This window comes from Stegodyphus dumicola, chromosome 2, assembly GCF_044657685.1.
Source record: "Stegodyphus dumicola isolate Sdum_Otavi_A_Nest chromosome 2, ASM4465768v1".
NCBI classification, from domain to species: Eukaryota; Metazoa; Arthropoda; class Arachnida; order Araneae; family Eresidae; genus Stegodyphus; species Stegodyphus dumicola.
Genome location: NC_140769.1, coordinates 151,150,682 through 151,170,563, shown reverse-complemented (window position 1 = coordinate 151,170,563; position 19,882 = coordinate 151,150,682). Strand labels below are relative to the sequence as shown.

The following is a 19,882-nucleotide window of genomic DNA, read 5'->3' as shown; positions in this document are numbered from 1 at the left end:
GGCACTGGACATTTTTCATGTCTCCCGCTTAAAAAACCTAATCACTCTACAAGTGGCTCCCGAACTAAGAGGTTGTGGACGATAATTAGTCACCACCAAGATTTGATAGCTGGGTTCCCTAACCCCCAGTCGCCCTTTAAAAGGGACAGTATATAAGGTATTTTCTCTCTGCTTTCCGCATTATTTTCCTGGTATAATTGGAAGCATATTTGATACGTATTCGAGAGATCCAGGGTTCATGTCCCGGCAAGAGCACTGCACACATTTCACATTTCCTGTTCAAAAAATTATAATGACTTTATAAATATTTTTTTAATCAAGCAGTAACAATGTTTACATGTGAAGATGTCCGAAGCAAATCTATATATCTCCATCATTCGGATATTTTCATCAATTTACATCCCAAACATAAATAATATAGCGAATGTAAAATAAAAGTATGGCAACACTGAATACTCTGTAAACGTGAACATTGATCAGCTGACTGCGTCCAAGGCTGACATACTTTTTCTTTTCGCCTTTCCTAATATAAGATATAATTGGGGTTGTAAGATATTTCGAAGAAAAAATTATTAATACCTTTTAAATTATTAATAAAATAAAAATATAATAAAAAAATGTGAAAGCTTTCAAATTTTACATTACGCCCAAAGGGGTGTTTTTTTTTAAACTTTTTCTGTGCTACCTTAATTTATTAAATGCCATGTTCTTCTCACTTAAACCATAAAATTTAGTTCAATAACAATGTCGCAAAATAATTTTAAAATGAGCATATCTTTAGAATTTCCGATACACAGTCTCGCGCGCTGGAGATAATTTTTTTCCCGTACAGTGTTGTCATAGCTCGCTTTGAAACCGCTGAGTTTCTTAATCAAAAACTCATAAATGCTTTACAAAATATGAAATAGATAATAAAACAAATTCCAAATTTGGGCTTCCAGATGTCCATATTCGGAGGAGGATTGCGTTATTCAAAATTGGTTGGCTCTAGGTACCATTGTTTTATCACAATGCGAGAAACATACGTACATTTATGCAGATTCTTCATTAATTAATTTCTTTAAATATAACACAGGGCTCTAGTATTTTGTGGCAACAGTTTGAAAAGTGATATGCCGTTTCTAATGATTCAACGCAAAATGCCAAACTGAAATTATAGCGCTTCTGGGCTAATGCCCTTCGGGCTAAAAACATTAAGAGACAAAATATAGCGTGTCAGTCAGTACCTATTGCTTGAAATGAAAGGAAATCGAGTATTTGGTGGCAACAGTTTGAAAAATCAATCAACACAGAAAATGAATGCCAAAATGGCAAAACGAAATTAATAGCCTTTGTGAGCTAACGCTCCTTTGGGCTAATAATTATTATCTGTGATTTTACTCATAATGTCGTTAATTTTGTTAATTTTATTTTCGTGAATATCAGTTTTGTATGTAAATATAGTAGATGATATTTATTCTTTTCAAGTTTTTAAGACTGAAACCATGAATATATCTAGGGGCAGGGGAAGATTCCTCTGATTTACATTAGTTCATTACTGAACGCGAAACGCAACATTTTGTTCTGTGACAATACATATTTAGGTATTTTCCGATTCAGCTTTTCATAATCATCAGTACTTTATAATCGTAACTGCTCTTAAATAGTTTTTTTTTTTTTTTCTGCAGAAAGATTTTTAATTATTCTTTGTTTAGAACAAATATTTTACGAGCTACGGAAAAATGTTGAATATTTTGTGTAATACTGAAGCATAGCATTATTCTTAGCATGTTACATGAAAAAGTGCTTTGACAAAGTATACAGTTATAAACTGCAAAACATCAAAGCCTAACTCCAAGTACTGGAAAAGTGTCTTTGAAATGATTTACAAATAATACAAAGCTGAAATTGGATTTCAATAAGAAGAAGAAGGATCTTTCTTCTTCAGGAGCAAATTACTTCTGCCCAGTTAATTATTAGATAATTATTAGATAAAATAAGAGCCAAAGCCAAATAAGTAATGAAATTAATACGGATAAATCATAAATTAGGAAAGATTAACCTGAAATTAAACGTAAAGGCTGATTTACCTCAAAGTGAGCTGACATTTAAAAGAAAAAAATTAGATAGGGGAAAATGTAAAGAAGCAACTGCATTGTTGAAGGATGAATTCATTTAGATCGCTACGATATAAACAGTTGTTACAATATAAATAGAAATAGTTAAGTCTTAGCCATGGAGTAGAAATTATAAGAAAATTGCCACCAGATTCGCTACTCCAGTGGCAACACTGTTATTTGCGAATTAGGAAACTCAGGGATCGATTACCCATCGAAACCCAACTTCTAATTCAAAAGCTCTAATCTAAATGGAATATGACAATGCACTTATCAAAGTACACATTTCTGGGCAGGGATTCTGATGCATAATTAAAAAAAAAGATGTTTTATATTGGAGGAGACAGAAAAAATGACATAGTACAAATTTTGTAACTGATTTATCAAGCTGAAACAAACTAATTATGAAATTACAATTCTTCAATTTTTATCTGGTAACAGCGAAAAATCTCCCGATTATCAAATCACTGCTGAGGCAGTGTTAATCAAAATGGCGCCATCCATGCAGAAGGCGAACTGTGTTTTGGAATACGCCAAAATGTAATCATTCATCGTCGTTTAAAGACATTTTGGCACAAATTTGGTAAAGAACCACTGCATCATCACAACATCGAATGGTGGACGAAGCAGTTTCAGGACATGATCTGCTTTAGTGAGACAGCCAGCCTAGGACGAACAGCAGCCAAAACCGAAGTGGTTGAAAAAATTCGTGAAGAGTTTTTTCGAAGTCCTACCGAAAATTACCGCGTCGTGCGAGTTCTGAACTAAATTTGCTTCATGTAACGGTGTGGCTTATATTACGAAAACACCTATAATTCCGGCCACACAGCTTTCAAATGGTGCGGACATTCAATCCTTCCGACAAGTTGTGTAGAGTTTTCTGTGAGAATTTGCAAAATAAGCTGGAGGTAGATGGTTTCACCAACAGACTTGTGTTTACAGATGAAGTCACTTTTCTTGTTTCTGGAAAAGTTAATGGCCATAATTTAGGATTTTGGGACACGGAAAATCCACATAGAGTAATGGAACAGCGTGATTCTTCAAAAATGAAAGATTTTTGCGCCTGTTTCTGTTCTTGATCCTTTTTTCTTGGTGAGAAAATCGATTGTTCTTGTTGTCGTGTCCGTATTACATAGAACAATAGTTGCCAGAGCCTACTCCAAAGAGAGGTTGGACTTCTATTTTCCACCCCCAGTTTTGAGGAAGAGCACCCCGGAGGGGATCCAGGGGTCTTCCGTCTCTCTCCTCTCCCACCAATTCACTTGACTTTCGTCTTGCCGCATATTTAGAGTGCTGCCATGTCGTACCGGCATTATACATTTACAAACGTCCATGTCTTCCCCGGGATTCGATTCCGGGCCCTTCGATACCGTAGTAGGCTATGCTAATAGAGTGGTTGTTTCCTCAGTTGGAGGACGTGGTTCTTGGCTTCATTCTGCAGCAAGACGGTGCTGCACCACATTGGCATAAAAACGTAATGCCTGAACTCTAATGCTGGACTGGCCGTGCTAGGAAACGATATGCCATTGCTTTTTTGGCCACCGAGATCCCCAGATCTAACCCCTTGTAATCTTTTCCAGTGGAGTTTTGTTAAAGACAAACTGTTCGTGCCTCCATTTTCCCGGGACTTACAGCAACTGAAGCAGCGGATAACGGAAGTGCTCGAATCTTAACAAAGGATATTGTTTCACGAGTGTAGCAGGAAGGGGAATATCGCATAGATGCTTGCTCTGTCACCGAAGGAGCACACCTAGAACATCTGTAAAAACTTAGACGACCCTAGTGTCACTCTAAATTTGATTTATCAAAATAAAGTAATTACAGTTTTCACAGGCATGTTGTCTTTTTGTGCCATTCAGTATGAAAAACCCTGTGTAACTACTCATAGGTAGAAATGTAGATCACTCTGAAATATCAACTAAGATTTAAACGAAGGAAACACTTTTCTCGAAGTAGTAAAAATGCAGTGAAATGAATTTAAATAAGTAAATAAAAGATGAGTTTGTTGTTTCTTAAAAGAATTCTAATGCTCCAGGAATCAGTTTGTCATACTATTAAATTTTTTTTTTAAGTTCAAAGTAGGCCTTAAAAATTCACTAGTTGCATTACATGTAATGCAGTTAGCTTATGCAATTTTCAGGGTTTTGTAAAGTCCGGGAAATTGTATATGCTACAGAATCTTTTAAGTGCTTCTCAGTGTTTAAGGTTCTATTTCTTTTCGTTATTCCCACTGCACTATTTCCGGAAAAGCGAGTTCTTTAACGCTTTTGATGATTAATCGTTAAATTAAAGAATCTACTCAATTTATTCTCACAGTAATCTTTGTTATATCTCTCTTATAACCTGACGAGACGGTGTTCTGAAAGAGCAGCGAGTCGGTTAATGTGACCTGAGCTTCGTTGCAAAAGATGAACCACTGAATGTAGACAAGGAAAATATCTCTCCCACCACCTGGTTTCTAAAAAGAAGTTTAAAATGGGTACTGTTCGGTTCCTGGAATACACTCATGCATAGATGACGGAAACGTTGTTGGGTTTCTGTGGACTGTATCCTTTGCAACTGCGATGAAAAGATCTATTCAGAGCGGAGTTCGTTTTTGCAAAGGGATACAGTTTGCAGGGTTGGGTCGGCCGATCAAGTTCGTTTGTGATATTTTCCAGAAGAACCTGTTTAACTTAGAATAACATTCTAAACAAAAGAGTCAAATAATTGGAGCGGCAGGTTCAAGCGAAAAACTGGGAAGAGAAGATGGAGAAAATGTCGCAGTAGATGATACCGCTATGTTTTTGGATCGAGCATGGACTGAGATTGCCAACAGGGTAAATCTGTGATTTCGCAATGGTTGATAGAACCAATCTGCTTTCAAAAGAACAGACTGCCGCCTACTGGGGCAACGGTTAGTGACTCTGACTACCGTACCGAAAGGCCGGGCTCGAATCCCGGAGAAGGCATGGATATTTTTTAATGTATAGTGTGTTTATGGCATGGGGGCACTCTAATATGCCGCCAACCGAAAGCCCTCTCGAGAGGTGGTTGGTAGGACACTGGGGCACGGAACTCAGTGAAATAGTCTTGTCACCTATTTAATTGTATGGTGCTCAAGGCTTTTGCCAACGACAGGCGTAATCTTGCACTCCTTGTCACGATGAATTTCGTGGGTTTGTTCTGATGTTGCTGTTCAGACAAGTGAGATAAATCACAACACAACAACAACAGCACAAAATTGCAACGATCTACGGCTAATAGTTTTTGTGTTCAGCAAGATACATACATACATTCAAACGTACGTACAGATGTCACGGGGAAAAAAATCCCTTTTATATCCATTTTACAAACCGTTTTGGAAAAAAGAGTCCTTTATTCCGTTTGTACGTACAGACATCACGCAAAAAAATCGTCCAAATGGATTAGAAAACTAACTGTCAAAATGGATATTTTCGTTCAAATATGATGTTCGAAATTTTTTGCTATTGCAATATTTCCTTTACTTCGTACAAGGAAATAAAAAAATATTTTGTTCCAGTTATGTATTATATGGCACTAGAAATTTCTCTTAGTACTTAGCTGACAATATTCACGAATATTACCAGTTGGGTATATTATAAACTAAACGGTTTTCAGTTTTATCAATTAAGTACAGATGTTAAAGGGAAAAAAATAAGGAAATTATTATTAGAAATTGCTTTTAAACGGATTAAAATTCATCAATAATGTATTTTGTTAATTAATTACAGATTGATTAAATTTGAAAGATAAATAAAAAATAACGCTTTGCCAAATAGCAACGTTCTGAGAATCCGCTATGCCCGATGGCGAGTGGCCAGATAAATTGAAGGGTTGTTCCTAGAATCTTTTCGGTTTTTTCCTCATTCATCAGTTTTGCCAGAAGAAAATTTTATGTACAAGTGAAAACAATGCACCGCTTCGAGGAGTTAAACATACAGAGTGTTAAAAAAAGAATTTTGCTTTTTTCTTAATTAACCAATGATGCTCTCTTTACCTTGGAATTAACACTTACCTTTTTGTCGTATTTTGGTTAACATCTTCACATCTTTTATTAGCCCAAACTGGCCAATTTGCCAATTTTATTAGCCAATTTGCCCAGACTGGCTATTAATTTCATTTCGGCATTTTGCGTCGTCCACTATAAAACGGCATATCACGTTTCAAATTATTGCCACTGTATTATCGCCCTGCATTATTTTCAAAGTAATTAAATGATGAAGAATCTGCATGAATATATGTATGTTTCTCGCACTGGCAAAAAACAACGGTACCTAGAGACATCGAATTTTGAATAACGTAGTTCTCCCCTCGATATGAGATATGAGAACATGATATTTAATAAATAAAGGGAACCCATAAAACAGTTAAAAAAACGCCCCTTTAAAGTGTAATACAAAATCTGAAAGATTTCAGATTATATTTTTTACTTGTCTATTTATTCTTAAAAGATATGCCTTTTATTTAATTCATCGCTTCTTAATTAAATAATCATTAATTACTAATGTTAATTTTCACTAAACAGTGTATTTGAAATTAATAAAAGGTAGCAAAATTTACAATATCTTTTTAAATTAAATTAAAAGAAAGTCCTTTTTTATTATGAATAACTGTTATTAGCTTCCGCTGATGACTTCAAATTCCCCCCCCCCAAATGTGAGATTTAAAATCTGCAGTTTTCTGTAAGATATCCAAATAAAAATTTTCATGACAACTCAATATTAAATTTCGGTTGTGATTTGGATCTAAAACTAACAAATATATGAATAAGATATTAAAAGCTAAAAATTATGTTTCTTTATAGTCCAAATCGCGAATTTATCTACATGCTGCTCCTTTTAAAAAGTACTTCAAATAGTAGAATGCTTACGTTGTTTCCACATTCGAAAAAAAAAAAAAAAAAAAAAGCCTTGTACGTGATATTTACAAACTTTGTCAAAATTACAATCAAAAAACAAACAAAGCCGAAACTTTTAATCGACTTCTCGCTTAGCTGTTAAAAAAGAATTTTCGCAGCGTTTTGGAAACCCAGCTGCTCCGCGAAATTTGAAAAATGGATTGATTGTATTTCATCCGTCTCGCGTCGCTACCTGAACCTTCTTTCCCATTGGTCAAAATGTGAAAGTCGCTCATTGGTTCAGAGTTCTTAGCGCAGTCTGTTGAATGTTCGGTCGAGTTTGGAAAGGTGCAAAAAAATGAAAGACGTTGTGTGTTCTTACTCTGCGTAGTGCATGCGTCTCAGGAAACTTTTAAAAGTGCTTTATTGTTGAATTGGTGATGTTCTATCAACAGTAAAAGCTATGCAAGTTCTCTTTGTGTTTTACTGGATACTCGTGGACATTATTTAACTATTACAATAGATGAACTTATTCACGTTCGATAGTTTACCATAACGATAAGTTATTGCATTGTTTTGAAAGTTCGTGTAGTTTGTGTTTGAAAAGAATTGAAGGAATTTTACTTGGTTGGAACTTAACATTATGCTCTGAGAGTCGGATACAAGTTAAATTTCCACACGTGCTGCAAAAATGAAGCTGGAAAATGGAGATATACCAGTGAACGAGACGAAAGTATGCGAATCAACAAAATATCGGTAAGGCACTGTGAATTTTAATTTGAAAGTTTACTGAATTTTCAGTTTTATGAACACACAGTGCTACAGTAAATTAACTAATAATGAAACAATTAAGCATGAATGGTTAATTTTGAATTATTATTCTAATTAAGAGTAGGTGATAATTTGTTCTATTTAGGCATAGAAGATAAATTTTGAATTGTACTTTTCTGTTATCGGTACTGCATTCAAGAATGTATGTATGTATGCACGTGTGTATGTGTCTATGTGCATATACGTATGTGTGTTTACACGCACATGCATACGTGCGTACATATATACACGTTTACATGAGCACATACATCCATATATACATGCATACATTTTAAAATGGGTAATTTTCGAGAGTAGATATTAAAATTGCATGTGAAAAACGTAGCTAAATGCTTAAAACATGAAAGAATTATTATGTTTAAAACATGAAATCATTTCTGAACTCGGTCTCGATAACATAAGAGTACCTTTTGAATTTAAAGCAAGAACTTGTGTTAAGTTCAAAGATTTCATACAAATTTGAATGACCATAATGCGACATTTATTAAGAAGTCCCTTATCCTGAAACATATGTTTTCATTCTCTGAAATATAAAAACGTGTGGTTGTAATATCAGTAATCATAGGCATAAACAACAAAATAAGCGAACTGACAAAATAAAAATCAAAGCAGGGTTTTTAAACTTTAAAGTTGAAAATAGTAAGAAAGCATTTTTAACATGAGTTAAATGCCATTCTTGTTTACTAAAAAATAAATGAATCCTATATATACTTTATTTATAATCATTTAAGAAAAATATTTATAACTGTAAATATTACCAGTTCTGTTTATTTTTATCTTATTAGAAAAATAAACCTTTTATAAATAATAACGCTGCAAAATTTCGCGTAATAAATATTTTATAAAGAATTTTTAACACATTTCCTTTGCTATATAGAAATAATTTGCTTTGAATTACCAGGGGCTGTGTTAACGCATAATTCCACTAAGCACTTAACCGATGACCTCACGAGTATTGGGGCCGCATGCTAATCAATTTACATTTCATCTTTGTGAGTGGCTACTGTGTTAAGAGGCCCCAGCACACTGGTTTGCACAGGGGCCCCAGATGCTGTTAAGACGGTTCAGATTTTTTTTTTTTTTTTTTTTTTTTTTTTTTTTTTTTTTTTTAGATGCTGAAGTTTTGCAACCGTCGTAATAATTTCTTACTACTATACTAATAATTATACTGTAGCTATAAAAGTTTTAGAATGCTAGTTTTATCAAGCACGCATCATATGTGTGCATTAAAAATGCATAAGATTATTTATATACAAAAGAGAAAAAATTTGTTTAGAATCGGTAATTTACGATACATCAATTAAAGCTGCACATAAAGTAGCTAACTGTTTAAAACACGAAAAAATTACTAATTACGTAAGTATGAAAATTTTAACAACAGATCTTAAATCAGATTCGCATTTAAAAAAATGTTTTTAAAACTAATGAAAGTTTTAACCCTGATGCATTTGTTTACATGTTATTGAATTTCGAAAAGGTGTATTTATCTTTAATTATTTTGAATTTAGTATCATATTTCCAAGAAATAATTTATTGCGAACTAACTACCAAGCAGTTTTTGTTTATAATGTGAACCGAATTTTATCTTCTAAAAGTTCTCGAATTAGTATGTACAATGAAAAAACATTAGCAATCAATCATAGGATATAATAATTTAATCATAGGATATGATTAATAATTTAATTTAATTAATATATTTATGTAAAGTGACGCTGCATTTTATTCGCAGAAAACTTGGCGTTTTCACTAACATACCTTAAATACATCTAGCTCATTCTCGAAAAATTCAGCTGAACCAACAATAAAATCACCGCATATAATGAAGTCACATTTTTACTTTTCAGGTTAATGCATTAGTTTTGAAGTTTAAGCCTGCACTGTTGCCACTAATTAAATATACCTTTATATCCCAATGTTGCGGAATAAAAGTAGTTTATCATCCGAATGTTTATTAAATATTATTTTGTATTTCATACTAGACTAAGCAATGCGAGCTCTTTTTATAAAACAATATAGCCAAAACACATTTCGGCGTTCTTCGTTTGTATTAAATTCGTGTTAACCAAATCTGGTTCATAACGGTCTTCCAGAAAAACATTGCTAATGAAGGACAACCGTCCAGACCACTTCCTTTTTCTCTCACAGATGGCGGCAGCTGCTATCGTTTGGCGATATTTTAACGACTTTATTTCAAAAAGCCCTTTTAAGTTGTCGCATCATTATTATTATGATGCAAACTTGCCCCTCCACACCTTTTTTAAACTCTTAACACGTATCTAAAATACTTTTATAGGGTTTTTAGAAATTTTCTAAAACTAATTCTTAATGTTTTACGGATTTTTAATGTTGATCCAAGCGATTATCGTAGAATTTTTATATCTCATGATTTGAAGCATATTTAAGCTATTTGCGTTTTCTTATTCTTTTTGTTAAAAATTACTGGCGTTTTTAAGACTTCATTTTTTGTTATTCATGAGATAGGAGTATTATGTTGCAGTACTGAGTATAAAGTCCATCTCAACATTTAACACTTTTTTTGCGGTCGTTTTATGTGAAGATAAGAACATTAATAATAATATTTTGTAACACATTTTTTTTTTTTTAAATTCATAAAACTGAGTTAAAAATGTGCGCCATTTTTGTTGCGACATCATTCATAATTGTATGTTTACAGCCTTTCTGAAATTAAAAAGTATATTCATTTTTAAGACTATTTTTGATTTAATATAATTCTTGAATGGATAATTAAGTGATAATCTGTAATGAAATTCTTGAAACCTTCAAAAGATGCATGTCATTTAAAAACTGGTTTTATCATTGGCGTTAATTTTAAATTTAATTATATTATTCCAAACTAATATGACGTAATAAGTCTAATAATGCAAATTTTTGGTGTACTACGCCGATCAGTAGCCATGAAACACTGGGGCCTCCCTGTCGAGTTCTCCGTGCCGAAGTTTCATGATTTCATGGTTTTCTTACGCGAAATGTAAACATGGGCCCGATTCCTATGGATTGATTTGGTTTAGTTTATAATAGCAAAACAGGCGAGGGTTATCTCTTTAAGCGGAGGTATGCCTTCGTGGAGGACTTTCTAAGAGAAACTGGTTCGTATAACGTTACACATGGAAAAAAATCACGGAAACGCCCATGCAGCTAGTCCGTTCGCCGTTATTCCGAACCCCGGAGCGAACTACTAGTGTTCAGCGACTTTACCGCTGGGCCGCTCGTGAGCCTAAATTCATATGGAAAGCCATATACTTTTTTCATAAATACACAGCTCCAGTATGCTTTGCTGTAATTAAATAGTCAAATTTGACAACATCTGTTTTAAAATATGAGAAATATATAAATTATTATTATACTGCTGCAAAATTTGCATTATTCTTATTTACTGTAAAAATTTACAACTTTTTTAATCGAAATGGGATTTTGCCTCTGTTTGCTATTAATGGCTGTATCAGTTTTCATATTGTTGCCACCAAATATGATCGCTCTGTATTACTTTTAAAGAAGAAGAATCTATAATGCACCTCACGCTATGAAAAAACGACGGTACCTAAAGCTATCGAATTTTAAATAACGTAGTCCTCCACCCGAACATGGGCACCTGCAAACCCGAATTTTAAATTTCGAATTTGTTTTTATTATCCATTTCAGCTAATCTTTGGAATATGGTAACAGGTAGTTTGGCGACATTTTGGTAAGGCGATAAAGGTTACTAGCTAGGACTTTAGCACTGTACATGGATAAAGTCAAGAGTGAGCGCAATGACATTTTTGTGCAATTCTGGGATGTTTTTTAAGTGAAAATACATCGACGTGTACATGGATGATACCGTGTATGTGCAATTCTTAAAAACGCGGAAAGCAGTGGGCGATTCTGCACTTTCTCCCAATTTCGCACCTAATCTTCGTCATGATTAAGCACTTTTGTTCCATAAAAGTTCTAGCATAAGCGTAATTCGCGTATGCTAGAATTAATAGATTGTTGGAAAAAAAATGGAACAGACTAGCAGGTTGCTGTAGCAGGGTTGTTCGCCAAAAAATTGCCAAGTTACCATAATCCAAAGATTAAACTCTATTTCATACTTCGTAAAACTTTAATGTATTTTTGATTAACAAACTTGACGATATGAAAAAGAGCAGTGGCAAAACTGTACGGAATAAAATATTTTTCTCTCAAGCGCGCGAGACTGTCTGTCGAAAATTCTAAAGATACACTGTTTTTAAATATTTTGTAATTTTGCTGTCAAATCGAATTTTTTGTGGCTTAAGCGCCAAGAAGTGATATTTAATAAATAAACACACAAAACGTTAATAATAATAATAATAATAATAATAATAATAATAATAATAATAAGTCTTGTAAAGCCATCTTAGTAAGAAAACATTAATATGATGATCTGAGAAACGACGGGGGGGGGGGGCGGAAGAAGAAGAATGTAGGTTAAAACTGAAGGATGCATCTGGAATTTATAATATATACTGCTACGCTCCTTTTAAAATTTTTGTAATTTTGCATGGCGCAAGTGCGAAGAAAAGGGTGCTTAATAATAAAGCTAAAAAGACAAAAAGAAGTTGGGTGTGTAAGAGTTGAGTGTAACAGTAGACTGGTAAGATTGCGAGCTCAGCAAAAGCGTAAAAAAATCTTAACAAACCCCCTTGTGGGCGACCGTTAAAATCGGAAACCATTTATACTTTTTTATGATGTTCTAGATTTTAAATTTTTCTGTTCCAAAGGGAAGGAGAATTTTTTTAAATGCGTGTTGGTTGCTACTCATAATCATAGGGGACTGTGTTAAACTTTAAACAATAGTCAAATGTCTGTTTTGAATTAAATAACATCATCAATTCTTATGACGCAAAATACAGACGTCAACTTTCTTCAGAATGGATCCTTTTCATAGCAAGTTTTCATCTGGACGCCTCCGGGCGTTTGGGAATCTACAAATCTGAAAACTTCGTTTCCATCCGGACAGTTCCAAATCTTCCGTAACTGTTCCCGAACCCCTTTAAGAACTTGACCTTGTTCCCTTTGTTAGAAGGGTGCGTAGGGGTGTGGTGGCAGATTTTTTGGCGGGATGCCACGCTGACATCGTGTCGCGGCATCCCCGATTTTCAAAACCCTATACTTTTCAGGAGTGGGAGGAGAAATGTGGATTTCTATCATTAATCAGGTTAGCGGCTTTGACCCTTCGGTTGTCCTTGACTCGGAATAACTCCGCATTTCGGTTTGGTGCATTTCGGAGTGAGCTTTGCGGAATGCCACATTTATCAAATTGTTCTCAATGACATATTTAAAAATCTTGTTTTACTTTCAGAGTTGTTTGTTTTTATGAATTAACGTTCGCAGAAACTGTAACATTTTTTCCTCATCGAAAATCCACGTAGTACGTACTGTTGTTAATTGAATCGTTAGTTTCGTGAAATTGGATTTTTTCCTTCGACAAATGCGTCCTTGCGGTAACTTAATTTATGCAGACATGCGTGAAGCTGCTTGCTGTGGAGAAGCATGGTTTCCGTGAAAATCTGGATATTGTTTAAAGGTGAGTTTACCGTGAATATTTGATTTAGGATTTTGGCTTTTATTTTTATCTCTGCTTGCTTAATTTGCATGCTTCTGTGTATTTCGTCGCCCAGACGGTATAGTGGTTAGGGAGGCCTACTACGGTACCGAAGGGTCCAGGTTCGAATCCCGGAGAAGACATAGATGATTGTAAATGTATAGTGTCGGTGCGGCATGACGGCACTCTAAATATACGGCGAGACGAAATTCCTCTGGTGTGGATTGGTGGGAGACCCACGGATCCCCCCCTCGGGAGGGTGCCGTCCCTTAAAATTGGGGGTGGAAAATAGAAGTCTTGGAGTAGGCTCTGGCAACCATTGTTCCATGTAATATGGACAAGACAACAAACACAACGGCCTCTTTATTTGCAACTGTGTTTTTAGAGGATTAGTTTATCGGCCGAGCGAAAGTCGCTGAACGCTGGTAGTTCGGCACGGGTTTGATTACAGTCCAACGGGTTGGCTGCATTGGCGTTTTCCCAACATTCAACGAAGGCATCCATCCCCGAGGCAAATAGCCCTAATGTGCTTTGCCATAATCAAGTAAACCAAGTCAGAGGGCAACCCTAATTATGACCCTTCGAATATATTTTTATCAAAAATCTATGCAACATTTTTTTTTCGTTCGACACAAATTTTTGCTATATATTCAATATAGTGTGAAACATTCAAGAAAATATTTTGCCTGTTTAAAAGCAAAAATAGCTTTTTATTTGTATTGGGGGGGAGGACAGCATATATCTTAGCTTATTTTTATCCAAATTTAAAAACTTTTTCATAGTTTCGAAAATTTTTAAAATTTAACATGCAGCTTTAAGAAGTTCCTGTTAGCGAGTACAAGTTCTCTGTTCTTGGATAGAATTTTTTTTCACCATCTTTTTTTTTTTCTCGGAACCGTACTAAGTGTTATTATGTTTTGATTTGATGGTCTTATCGATGATGGATAATCCTGTTTGCGAAAAAAATCGATAGAATGCCAATAAATTCTCCAACACGTGAATTTTTTAAGTGTTATTTCTGAAAGAAATTTGAAGATTTTTTTTTAACCTCGGCGGTGCTATTAGTGTCTAAACTCACTTTTCACCCTCACCACTTCTGTGTCCGAATGACTTTTCAAATTGTTGCCGCTAAATGTTATAGCTATGTATTATTAAAAATAATTACGTACGTATAAGTTCTTCATTATTTATGTATTTTCCTTGCATTGAGGAATATTCTGCGCTGAAGAACGTCCGCGATTGTATGTGTCGTCATTGTAAGTCACAAATTTTTCGTTAATGTCAACATTTTAAATAAATAGCTGCTATCAGCAGCCTTTTTGTTTCAGGTGCGGAGAACTGACACGATGTTATTGCCACGTTAATTCTTTTATTGATATTAAAAAAAGTTTTTATATTACGCTAAATTTTAAATCATGAACTTTGGGACGCACATCTGAAGTGTCCAGTTTTTGTCCATGTTTCGCAACAAAAAATTAAAAAATTATTTACGAATTCGTTGTTGCTTGCAAAGAATGAACTGATTTCATTCATACTGAAATGTCTTTATACTTTTTTCTTTCTAGGTGTATAAACTTATAAATTTGGCTTTGGCCGCAGTCCGCTAGTTCATAATTAAATTATGTGGTATTTGAACGAACTCCTACGCATTTCGCAGTTAGTTGTCCCAGTGTAAAAAAAAAAAAAAAAAAAAAAAAAAAAAAAAAAAAAAAATTATATCATACTAGTTCATCGAAATATGCGACTACAAAACTGAAGAATAAATAATTTACGCATAACTGTCTATCTCAGCGCTTCCCACCGAGGAACGCACGCCCCACGGGGAAGGGGCAATTAGAAAATGGATTCGTCCAGAGTTTTAAGGGCTCAAAAGACGTTCAAATTTCCAAATTTTCTTCAAAAATTCGAAATTTTATCTTTTATTTCCATAAATCTAGACTAATGTAAGTGATGTATACAATTTCTTTTTTAAAATTACAAAACGTTTTAAGCATTTTATAAGGAATTTTCTCTGCAGACAAACATTTAAATGCTTTTTAAAGAGCATTTAAAATGCTGACACATGATGATTTCCAGATGTTTTTCCCACATGTCAGCCAACAAATTCATGTAATGTTTTACTGTAGGAATGGCAACATAAATATTCTTCCCTTGAATGGCAACAGTAAGCTGCTTTCAGTTTTATTTACCTTTAGCGGTGTGACGAAGTTCGTTTGCTTTATGCTTATGATCTTGGTTAGAAATTAAAACGTGTGCATAAGGTAGTTTAGTAACATATGAAATGTAATGGTAAGTGACGTTTCGTGCACTACGTTTGTTTACAGACTATGACATAGCATATAAAATTGATTCTATTGAAACTAATTGAACAAAAATATAATTGAGAAAGAGCTAGTGATTGATGTAAAGACCTATTACAGAACAAGCATTTTTAAGTTATTTTTCAAGTATTTAAAAAAAAAAAAAAAAAAAAATTCCTTATGTTCAGGTTTCATAGCTGAACATTCAATTCATAGGCTTATAACTTTTGAAAGTTTGGTTATTAAAATTTCAAGTATGTAACAAAAAGAAATTCTTCATATTCAATTTTCACGCGTTTGCGATTTTTGAAAATGGCACTGCCCTGTCATCGGGACCGGATTCAGAAATGTATGAATGTATGCACGTGTGTATGTATATGCATAATGTGGATATCTATACACACATATGTTCATGCATACATATATATATACATGCATACATGAACACACACATACATGCATACATTTCTATATCCGGTCTAGTACCTTGAACAAATGTCCCTTGTATGTAAATATATGTAATAAGTTGACTTGGTGAAAGAAAGTTGCAACGGATTAACGATGATTCTCTTCATTATATCTTGAAGAGGTTTACTTCATAGTTAGAAAGATGACAGTCGTAGACAGACATGTAATAGAAACAAGCTTAGAAGTAATAAACAGCAGGAAGCTTGACGGCGTAGAAATGTTGATGCATAATGAATATAGGAGACTGGACGCGGAGTCGCATGAAATCTTCATTTTATTTTCAGTAAACATATTGCGGCCACAAACAACTTGGTACATTATTTGTGCCTAATTCGAGAGGTTTACGAGCCCACCAGCGGCCGAGCGGTAAAGTCGCTGAACACTGGTAGTTCGGTCCGAGGTTCGAATCCCGCGAACGGGCTGGCTGCATGGGTGTTTTCGTGGTTTTGCTTATGTGTAACGTGTATACGAGCCAGTTTACTTTAGAAAGTCCTCCACGAAGGCATCCCTCCCCTTAGGCGAGATAGCCCTCGAGGCTTTGCCGTAATTAAATAACCTTTAACTCAAGAGGTTTACATTTTTGATAACTTCGCAGCAAGAAGGAAACGGGAGACAGCAGTTCAACCAGGCCGAAGACCAGCAAGCAAGTGTGTTATGTTCAGGGTGCAATCTTTATTCAGACTGATTTAGTTTTGGTTGTGAATGCATTTTGATTGGATAATTAGTACTGCTGTAAAATTATTACAAGCTGTTTTAGTTTCATTTACATCATCAGAATTATGGTGAAGTCATATGACATCGATTAATCTCGAAAGTACGCAGTGCAAATAGAGATTACTATTTTTAGAATACAGAAGGGATATTAATTTACGTTGTTAATTTAAATTATAATTTATCTTTTACATATTTAAAAAAATTCTTATTGCATGTTAGGAAAGGCATACGAATTCTAAAAAGGATTAGGTGGGGCAATACCACAAAAAAATTGGGAAACGCCGGTCTGTTTTACAGAAGCTTCTACGAGTAAAGGATTTGGTTCTTTTCTGAATACTTCAAAATCCAAAGCGGGCACCTACGCGTTTTTCTAACTGGTCATCCGGCGTCGGAGACGAAAGTTGTTTCAGACCAACGTCCCTAACCATCCTTGCGGCCACAAAAATCGAGAACTATTTGTGGTTGTTTAAGTAATAACGAAACAAGAAGGAAAAAAAAATCCCTGAAAAGCTTCTTTGAAACTGGTCCGATGTTCTTGAACCGAAAGAAGTCAGTCGAAACCTGCCAGTTGACATTCTTTCTCTCAGAAGTTCTCCAGAACTCCGCTTTAACTTCGTCCTTCCTCGATCAGCAGGAGAACTAGTGGTTCGTAACGACAAATAATTTTTGCTATTTTCATGCTTCCCTTCCTCCCCCCCCCCCAGTTTTTTTCAGTGACAATGGAAAAAAAAACATAGTAAACAACATTTCCAGGTTATTTTATTTATTTATTTATTTATTTATTTATTTTTTTATTGATGGTTATGTAAAGTGACTTCGTTAGGATGCGGTGAGACAGAAGAGTTGATGGATTTGAATTTTCCGTTGAAGACACTGTTGACTGCTTCTCCGCGTAACTGCTATTCATGAACATTGATTGGTGTCGTTACGCATAGAAAAATGTTACGGAAGATGGTCTTTTAAATGTCGAAAGTGGCAGCAGATTTTGGATTTAATCCATTTCTGAAGTCAGATGAAAGTAATTTTATTTTGTTAATATCTACCAATTTCATGCTTAATTTATCTAGAAGCTTAGTTTTTATTTAAATTGAATTTAAAACTTCTACGTATTTGTTAGAATCGGTAGACATTGCTTAACCTTTTGGCTACATTTGACGTATCAGTACGTCACGCATTTGTTTGCGCAAAGACGCACATGACGTTCTGATACGTCATTGAAACTGAGACGAGATTTAGCTAGTCCATTCTGGTTTATTTCAAAGTAATGTGCATCTGTTCCAACAAAACAAATAATTTCAGTAGTTTGGTGAACTTTGTACCACGACTCCATAATAACAGAACACACTCCATAATAACATACACGACTCCATAATAACAGAAATAGACGGTATATTTTATCAGAGTGTCGATTTACAAGAAAAACCACCTTTCATTTCTATTTTTCCCCAAACCTTCTTTTTGTATTATTTATCTGGCATACCTGATTGTCTCTTCTTCTAGGGTATTATAAAAGCCTTCCTTTAAAACGCCTAAAGCTTTAGGATTATCACCTAGCCTTCGCAGTCACAAAATATCCAGGTACTTCAGAAATCCGTTTTACATCAGGCACATTTTCTTTTTCTTCCCAAATCCATTCACCTAATTTTTCACGAAAAGATTTGCTATCACTACTCGATAAGCGTCTTGTACGTCTTCAAATAATTTCACTATCATTATTACTTTCTAGTTCGATATATTCATCATTTTCATTTTAAAATTCCCCTTTATCGCTTAAAGGATCATTATAAAATTCATCAGATTCAAGATTACATTCATTAAAACTGTCGTTATCACTTTGATAAAATATATTCTCTATTTCTGTCATTATGGGATTGTGTATTCACCGAGGTTCACCAAACTATTGAAATTATTTGTTCTGTTGCAACAGATACACATTACTTTGAAAACAAACCAGAAGGAACTGGCTAAATCTCGTCTCCATTTCAATGACGTCTCAGAACGTCATGTGCGTCTTTGCCGAAACAAATGCATGACATACTGATAAGTCAAATGTAGCCAAAGGGTTAGGTAGGGTCTGAGTGCAATATAATTTTCAAATATATGTGTACCCAAAGGGTTAAGTGAAAGTGCTACGTTAACGCAAAAGTAAACTTATTTAAAAGGAATAATGTACCGTATATTCCGGCGTATAACGCGCACTTTTAATGCAAAAAAAATATGATTGAAATTTACGGGTGCGTGTTATACGCCGGATTATAAAAATGACAGCTTAAAAATAAGGGAAACATTATATTTTTACATCCCCTGCCGTTTTAAAAGAAATGACATTAAAAATTCTCATCTCTTCATTACATGAAGAGTTCGTAAAGTTCATCTTCCGTTATATCTTCAGGCGTATCATCGAATTTGGTTTCATCTTCATCACCATTAGTTTGATCCATATATAAATAAACATTTTAATTTTTCGCCAATACCAAACGTCCTTGCTGCAGCACGATTTCCACTTTCTTTGGCAAAATGAATGTCTTTGCATTTGAAACCAGCATTGTGTTCCTTTTCGCACTGTGTTTCTTTTTGCACTGTGTTTACTACTAAAAGTAGCACTAAGTCAACTGTATTCCAACTAAAGCAAAAGCGATTTACTAGAGCCTTCGATTTTCACTTCAAAATAATTTCTTCGATTTTCACTCCAAATGACTACAAAAAGAGGGGGCCCACCAGCGGCCGAGCGGTAAAGTCGCTGAACACTGGTAGTTCGGTCCGAGGTTCGAATCCCGCGAACGGGCTGGCTGCATGGGCGTTTTCGTGGTTTTCCCCATGTGTAACGTGTATACGAGCCAGTTTCCCTTAGAAAGTCCTCCACGAAAGGCATCCCTCCCCTTAGGCAGATAGCCCTCGTGTGCTTTGCCATAATTAAATACACACACACACATACACAGACTACAAAAAGAGAAAACATCTAACTCCTAATTCCACGAATTAATTCAAGTTGGAAGTTCTCTACAATAGCTTTTGGACATCTGCATTGAATATAATTCACTCTCTTTGCCGGAATATTGACTCCTTC

The 19,882-nt window shown here is 34.7% G+C and overlaps 1 protein-coding gene across 8 annotated transcripts in view; it reads left to right on the top strand.

The window, feature by feature from the left end:
- LOC118205930 (uncharacterized) overlaps positions 1-19,882 on the top strand; it is a 589,509-nt gene that overhangs the window by 194,776 nt on the left and 374,851 nt on the right. The window contains exon 1 of one of the 8 annotated variants that reach the window (XR_015039605.1): positions 7,303-7,692. The exons of the other annotated variants lie outside the window; for them this stretch is intronic. The gene's annotated coding sequence lies outside the window, so the exon portion shown is untranslated. Of the gene's footprint in view, positions 1-7,302; positions 7,693-19,882 lie in introns of those variants that run through there. 8 annotated transcript variants of the gene reach the window in all.